This window comes from Hydractinia symbiolongicarpus, chromosome 11, assembly GCF_029227915.1.
Source record: "Hydractinia symbiolongicarpus strain clone_291-10 chromosome 11, HSymV2.1, whole genome shotgun sequence".
In the NCBI taxonomy this organism is placed as follows: domain Eukaryota; kingdom Metazoa; phylum Cnidaria; class Hydrozoa; order Anthoathecata; family Hydractiniidae; genus Hydractinia; species Hydractinia symbiolongicarpus.
The window spans coordinates 819,305-828,251 of NC_079885.1; positions in this window are offsets into that span (position 1 = coordinate 819,305).

Below are 8,947 nucleotides of genomic sequence, written 5' to 3' on the forward strand. Positions count from 1 at the left end.
TTTTAAATTTTTTTTTCACCACTAAAACGCATGAGACTTGTAGTTTTCAAAAATGTTTTCATTTTTGATGAGACGCTTAATGAAAGAGGTTTAATCGCCGGAAAACGAAAACCTGCGATTTCCCGTAAATCCCGGGCTTGGCCCGTATTGTCGAATGTATGCAAAAGATGTACCCTGTGAGTAAACTCATTTCCAGAACGATTTTTTAAATTATTTTTTCACCACTAAAACGCATAAGACTTGTAGTTTTTAAAACTGTTTCCATTTTTGATGAGACGCTGAATAAAAGAAGTTTAATCGCCGGCAAACGAAAACCTGCGATTTCCCGTAAATCCTGGACTCGGCCCGTATAGTCAAAAGTATACAAAGAAAGTACCCAGGGAGTAAACTCATTTCCGAAACGATTTTTTAAATTATTATTTCACCACTAAAACGCATGAGACTGGTAGTTTTCAAGAATGTTTTCATTTTTGATGAGACGCTGAATAAAAGCAGTTTAATCGCCGGCAAACGAAAACCCGCGATTTCCCGTAAATCCCGGGCTTGGCACGTATAGTCGAATGTATACAAAGAAAGTACCCTGTGAGTAAACTCATTTCCAGAACGATTTTTTAAATTATTTTTTCACCACTAAAACGCATAAGACTTGTAGTTTTTAAAAATGTTTTCATTTTTGATGAGACGCTGAATAAAAGAAGTTTAATCGCCGGCAAACGAAAACCCGCGATTTCCCGTAAATCCCGGCTTGGCCCGTATAGTCAAAAGTATACAAAGAAAGTACCCAGGGAGTAAACTCATTTCCAGAACGATTTTTTAAATTATTTTTTCACCACTAAAACGCATAAGACTTGTAGTTTTCAAAAATGTTTTCATTTTTGATGAGACGCTGAATAAAAGCAGTTTAATCGCCGGCAAACGAAAACTTGCGATTTCCCTAAATCCCGGACTCGGCCCGTATAGTCAAAAGTATACAAAGAAAGTACCCAGGGAGCAAACTCATTTCCCGAACGATTTTTTAAATTATTTTTTCACCACTAAAACGCATGAGACTTGTAGTTTTTAAAAATGTTTTCATTTTTGATGAGACGCTGAATAAAAGAAGTTTAATCGCCGGCAAACGAAAACCCGCGATTTCTCGTAAATCCCGGGCTTGGCCCGTATAGTCAAAAGTATACAAAGAAAGTACCCAGGGAGTAAACTCATTTCCCGAACGATTTTTTAAATTACTTTTTCACCACTAAAACGCATGAGACTTGTAGTTTTCAAGAATGTTTTCATTTTTGATGAGACTCTGAATAAAAGAAGTTTAATCGCCGGCAAACGAAAACCCGCGATTTCCCGTAAATCCCGGACTCGGCCCGTATAGTCAAAAGTATACAAAGAAAGTACCCAGGGAGTAGACTCATTTCCAGAACGATTTTTTAAATTATTTTTTCACCACTAAAACGCATAAGACTTGTAGTTTTCAAAAATGTTTTCATTTTTGATGAGACGCTGAATAAAAGCAGTTTAATCGCCGGCAAACGAAAACTTGCGATTTCCCTAAATCCCGGACTCGGCCCGTATAGTCAAAAGTATACAAAGAAAGTACCCAGGGAGCAAACACATTTCCCGAACGATTTTTTAAATTATTTTTTCACCACTAAAACGCATGAGACTTGTAGTTTTCAAAAATGTTTTCATTTTTGATGAGACGCTTAATGAAAGAGGTTTAATCGCCGGCAAACGAAATCCCGCGTTTTCCGGTAAATCCGGGGCTTGGCCCGTATAGTCGAATGTGTTCAAAGAAAGTATCCAGGGAGTAAACTCATTTCCCGAACGATTTTTTAAATTTTTTTTTCACCACTAAAACGCATTAGACTTGTAGTTTTCAAAAATGTTTTCATTTTTGATGAGACGCTTAATGAAAGAGGTTTAATCGCCGGCAAACGAAATCCCGCGTTTTCCCGTAAATCCGGGGCTTGGCCCGTATAGTCGAATGTATACAAAGAAAGTACCCAGGGAGTAAACTCATTTCCCGAACGATTTTTTAAATTTTTTTTTCACCACTAAAACGCATGAGACTTGTAGTTTTCAAAAATGTTTTCATTTTTGATGAGACGCTTAATGAAAGAGGTTTAATCGCCGGAAAACGAAAACCTGCGATTTCCCGTAAATCCCGGGCTTGGCCCGTATTGTCGAATGTATGCAAAAAATGTACCCTGTGAGTAAACTCATTTCCAGAACGATTTTTTAAATTATTTTTTCACCACTAAAACGCATAAGACTTGTAGTTTTTAAAAATGTTTTCATTTTTGATGAGACGCTGAATAAAAGAAGTTTAATCGCCGGCAAACGAAAACCCGCGATTTTCCGTAAATCCCGGGCTTGGCCCGTATAGTCAAAAGTATACAAAGAAAGTACCCAGGGAGTAAACTCATTTCCCGAACGATTTTTTAAATTACTTTTTCACCACTAAAACGCATGAGACTTGTAGTTTTTAAAACTGTTTCCATTTTTGATGAGACGCTGAATAAAAGAAGTTTAATCGCCGGCAAACGAAAACCTGCGATTTCCCGTAAATCCTGGACTCGGCCCGTATAGTCAAAAGTATACAAAGAAAGTACCCAGGGAGTAAACTCATTTCCGAAACGATTTTTTAAATTATTATTTCACCACTAAAACGCATGAGACTGGTAGTTTTCAAGAATGTTTTCATTTTTGATGAGACGCTGAATAAAAGAAGTTTAATCGCCGGCAAACGAAAACCCGCGATTTCCCGTAAATCCCGGGCTTGGCACGTATAGTCGAATGTATACAAAGAAAGTACCCTGTGAGTAAACTCATTTCCAGAACGATTTTTTAAATTATTTTTTCACCACTAAAACGCATAAGACTTGTAGTTTTTAAAAATGTTTTCATTTTTGATGAGACGCTGAATAAAAGAAGTTTAATCGCCGGCAAACGAAAACCCGCGATTTCCCGTAAATCCCGGCTTGGCCCGTATAGTCAAAAGTATACAAAGAAAGTACCCAGGGAGTAAACTCATTTCCCGAACGATTTTTTAAATTACTTTTTCACCACTAAAACGCATGAGACTTGTAGTTTTTAAAAATGTTTTCATTTTTGATGAGACGCTGAATAAAAGAAGTTTAATCGCCGGCAAACGAAAACCTGCGATTTCCCGTAAATCCTGGGCTCGGCCCGTATAGTCAAAAGTATACAAAGAAAGTACCCAGGGAGTAAACTCATTTCCCGAACGATTTTTTAAATTATTATTTCACCACTAAAACGCATAAGACTTGTAGTTTTCAAGAATGTTTTCATTTTTGATGAGACTCTGAATAAAAGAAGTTTAATCGCCGGCAAACGAAAACCCGCGATTTCCCGTAAATCCCGGACTCGGCCCGTATAGTCAAAAGTATACAAAGAAAGTACCCAGGGAGTAGACTCATTTCCAGAACGATTTTTTAAATTATTTTTTCACCACTAAAACGCATAAGACTTGTAGTTTTCAAAAATGTTTTCATTTTTGATGAGACGCTGAATAAAAGCAGTTTAATCGCCGGCAAACGAAAACTTGCGATTTCCCTAAATCCCGGACTCGGCCCGTATAGTCAAAAGTATACAAAGAAAGTACCCAGGGAGCAAACTCATTTCCCGAACGATTTTTTAAATTATTTTTTCACCACTAAAACGCATTAGACTTGTAGTTTTCAAAAATGTTTTCATTTTTGATGAGACGCTGAATAAAAGAAGTTTAATCGCCGGCAAACGAAAACCCGCGATTTCTCGTAAATCCCGGGCTTGGCCCGTATAGTCAAAAGTATACAAAGAAAGTACCCAGGGAGTAAACTCATTTCCCGAACGATTTTTTAAATTACTTTTTCACCACTAAAACGCATGAGACTTGCAGTTTTTAAAAATGTTTTCATTATTGATAAGACGCTGAATAAAAGAAGTTTAATCGCCGGCAAACGAAAACCTGCGATTTCCCGTAAATCCTGGGCTCGGCCCGTATAGTGAAAAGTATACAAAGAAAGTACCCAGGAAGTAAACTCATTTCCCGAACGATTTTTTAAATTATTATTTCACCACTAAAACGCATGAGACTTGTAGTTTTCAAGAATGTTTTCATTTTTGATGAGACTCTGAATAAAAGAAGTTTAATCGCCGGCAAACGAAAACCCGCGATTTCCCGTAAACCCCGGACTCGGCCCGTATAGTCAAAAGTATACAAAGAAAGTACCCAGGGAGTAGACTCATTTCCAGAACGATTTTTTAAATTATTTTTTCACCACTAAAACGCATAAATTTTTAAATTACTTTTTCACCACTAAAACGCATGAGACTTGTAGTTTTTAAAAATGTTTTCATTTTTGATGAGACGCTGAATAAAAGAAGTTTAATCGCCGGCAAACGAAAACCTGCGATTTCCCGTAAATCCTGGGCTCGGCCCGTATAGTCAAAAGTATACAAAGAAAGTACCCAGGGAGTAAACTCATTTCCCGAACGATTTTTTAAATTATTATTTCACCACTAAAACGCATGAGACTTGTAGTTTTCAAGAATGTTTTCATTTTTGATGAGACTCTGAATAAAAGAAGTTTAATCGCCGGCAAACGAAAACCCGCGATTTCCCGTAAATCCCGGACTCGGCCCGTATAGTCAAAAGTATACAAAGAAAGTACCCAGGGAGTAGACTCATTTCCAGAACGATTTTTTAAATTATTTTTTCACCACTAAAACGCATAAGACTTGTAGTTTTCAAAAATATTTTCATTTTTGATGAGACGCTGAATAAAAGCAGTTTAATCGCCGGCAAACGAAAACTTGCGATTTCCCTAAATCCCGGACTCGGCCCGTATAGTCAAAAGTATACAAAGAAAGTACCCAGGGAGCAAACTAATTTCCCGAACGATTTTTTAAATTATTTTTTCACCACTAAAACGCATGAGACTTGTAGTTTTCAAAAATGTTTTCATTTTTGATGAGACGCTGAATAAAAGAAGTTTAATCGCCGGCAAACGAAAACCCGCGATTTCTCGTAAATCCCGGGCTTGGCCCGTATAGTCAAAAGTATACAAAGAAAGTACCCAGGGAGTAAACTCATTTCCCGAACGATTTTTTAAATTACTTTTTCACCACTAAAACGCATGAGACTTGTAGTTTTTAAAAATGTTTTCATTTTTGATAAGACGCTGAATAAAAGAATTTTAATCGCCGGCAAACGAAAACCTGCGATTTCCCGTAAATCCTGGGCTCGGCCCGTATAGTCAAAAGTATACAAAGAAAGTACCCAGGGAGTAAACTCATTTCCCGAACGATTTTTTAAATTATTATTTCACCACTAAAACGCATGAGACTTGTAGTTTTCAAGAATGTTTTCATTTTTGATGAGACTCTGAATAAAAGAAATTTAATCGCCGGCAAACGAAAACCCGCGATTTCCCGTAAACCCCGGACTCGGCCCGTATAGTCAAAAGTATACAAAGAAAGTACCCAGGGAGTAAACTCATTTCCCGAACGATTTTTTAAATTACTTTTTCACCACTAAAACGCATGAGACTTGCAGTTTTTAAAAATGTTTTCATTATTGATAAGACGCTGAATAAAAGAAGTTTAATCGCCGGCAAACGAAAACCCGCGATTTCCCGTAAACCCCGGACTCGGCCCGTATAGTCAAAAGTATACAAAGAAAGTACCCAGGGAGTAGACTCATTTCCAGAACGATTTTTTAAATTATTTTTTCACCACTAAAACGCATAAATTTTTAAATTACTTTTTCACCACTAAAACGCATGAGACTTGTAGTTTTTAAAAATGTTTTCATTTTTGATGAGACGCTGAATAAAAGAAGTTTAATCGCCGGCAAACGAAAACCTGCGATTTCCCGTAAATCCTGGGCTCGGCCCGTATAGTCAAAAGTATACAAAGAAAGTACCCAGGGAGTAAACTCATTTCCCGAACGATTTTTTAAATTATTATTTCACCACTAAAACGCATGAGACTTGTAGTTTTCAAGAATGTTTTCATTTTTGATGAGACTCTGAATAAAAGAAGTTTAATCGCCGGCAAACGAAAACCCGCGATTTCCCGTAAATCCCGGACTCGGCCCGTATAGTCAAAAGTATACAAAGAAAGTACCCAGGGAGTAGACTCATTTCCAGAACGATTTTTTAAATTATTTTTTCACCACTAAAACGCATAAGACTTGTAGTTTTCAAAAATATTTTCATTTTTGATGAGACGCTGAATAAAAGCAGTTTAATCGCCGGCAAACGAAAACTTGCGATTTCCCTAAATCCCGGACTCGGCCCGTATAGTCAAAAGTATACAAAGAAAGTACCCAGGGAGCAAACTAATTTCCCGAACGATTTTTTAAATTATTTTTTCACCACTAAAACGCATGAGACTTGTAGTTTTCAAAAATGTTTTCATTTTTGATGAGACGCTGAATAAAAGAAGTTTAATCGCCGGCAAACGAAAACCCGCGATTTCTCGTAAATCCCGGGCTTGGCCCGTATAGTCAAAAGTATACAAAGAAAGTACCCAGGGAGTAAACTCATTTCCCGAACGATTTTTTAAATTACTTTTTCACCACTAAAACGCATGAGACTTGTAGTTTTTAAAAATGTTTTCATTTTTGATAAGACGCTGAATAAAAGAATTTTAATCGCCGGCAAACGAAAACCTGCGATTTCCCGTAAATCCTGGGCTCGGCCCGTATAGTCAAAAGTATACAAAGAAAGTACCCAGGGAGTAAACTCATTTCCCGAACGATTTTTTAAATTATTATTTCACCACTAAAACGCATGAGACTTGTAGTTTTCAAGAATGTTTTCATTTTTGATGAGACTCTGAATAAAAGAAATTTAATCGCCGGCAAACGAAAACCCGCGATTTCCCGTAAACCCCGGACTCGGCCCGTATAGTCAAAAGTATACAAAGAAAGTACCCAGGGAGTAGACTCATTTCCAGAACGATTTTTTAAATTATTTTTTCACCACTAAAACGCATAAGACTTGTAGTTTTCAAAAATGTTTTCATTTTTGATGAGACGCTGAATAAAAGCAGTTTAATCGCCGGCAAACAAAAACTTGCGATTTCCCTAAATCCCGGACTCGGCCCGTATAGTCAAAAGTATACAAAGGAAGTACCCAGGGAGCAAACACATTTCCTGAACGATTTTTTAAATTATTTTTTCACCACTAAAACGCATGAGACTTGTAGTTTTCAAAAATGTTTTCATTTTTGATGAGACGCTTAATGAAAGAGGTTTAATCGCCGGCAAACGAAATCCCGCGTTTTCCCGTAAATCCGGGGCTTGGCCCGTATAGTCGAATGTATACAAAGAAAGTATCCAGGGAGTAAACTCATTTCCCGAACGATTTTTTAAATTTTTTTTTCACCACTAAAACGCATTAGACTTGTAGTTTTCAAAAATGTTTTCATTTTTGATGAGACGCTTAATGAAAGAGGTTTAATCGCCGGCAAACGAAATCCCGCGTTTTCCCGTAAATCCGGGGCTTGGCCCGTATAGTCGAATGTATACAAAGAAAGTACCCAGGGAGTAAACTCATTTCCCGAACGATTTTTTAAATTTTTTTTTCACCACTAAAACGCATGAGACTTGTAGTTTTCAAAAATGTTTTCATTTTTGATGAGACGCTTAATGAAAGAGGTTTAATCGCCGGAAAACGAAAACCCGCGATTTCCCGTAAATCCCGGGCTTGGCCCGTATAGTCGAATGTATGCAAAAAATGTACCCTGTGAGTAAACTCATTTCCAGAACGATTTTTTAAATTATTTTTTCACCACTAAAACGCATAAGACTTGTAGTTTTTAAAAATGTTTTCATTTTTGATGAGACGCTGAATAAAAGAAGTTTAATCGCCGGCAAACGAAAACCCGCGATTTTCCGTAAATCCCGGGCTTGGCCCGTATAGTCAAAAGTATACAAAGAAAGTACCCAGGGAGTAAACTCATTTCCCGAACGATTTTTTAAATTACTTTTTCACCACTAAAACGCATGAGACTTGTAGTTTTTAAAACTGTTTCCATTTTTGATGAGACGCTGAATAAAAGAAGTTTAATCGCCGGCAAACGAAAACCTGCGATTTCCCGTAAATCCTGGACTCGGCCCGTATAGTCAAAAGTATACAAAGAAAGTACCCAGGGAGTAAACTCATTTCCCAAACGATTTTTTAAATTATTATTTCACCACTAAAACGCATGAGACTTGTAGTTTTCAAGAATGTTTTCATTTTTGATGAGACGCTGAATAAAAGCAGTTTAATCGCCGGCAAACAAAAACCCGCGATTTCCCGTATATCCCGGGCTTGGCACGTATAGTCGAATGTATACAAGGAAAGTACCCTGTGAGTAAACTCATTTCCAGAACGATTTTTTAAATTATTTTTTCACCACTAAAACGCATAAGACTTGTAGTTTTTAAAAATGTTTTCATTTTTGATGAGACGCTGAATAAAAGAAGTTTAATCGCCGGCAAACGAAAACCCGCGATTTCCCGTAAATCCCGGCTTGGCCCGTATAGTCAAAAGTATACAAAGAAAGTACCCAGGGAGTAAACTCATTTCCCGAACGATTTTTTAAATTATTCTTTCACCACTAAAACGCATGAGACTTGTAGTTTTCAAAAATGTTTTCATTTTTGATGAGACGCTGAAAAAAAGCAGTTTAATCGCCGTCAAACGAAAACCTGCGATTTCCCTAAATCCCGGACTCGGCCCGTATAGTCAAAAGTATACAAAGAAAGTACCCAGGGAGTAAACTCATTTTCAGAACGATTTTTTAAATTATTTTTTCACCACTAAAACGCATAAGACTTGTAGTTTTTAAAAATGTTTTCATTTTTGATGAAACGCTGAATAAAAGAAGTTTAATCGCCGGCAAACGAAAACCCGCGATTTCCCGCAAATCCCGGCTTGGCCCGTATAGTCAAAAG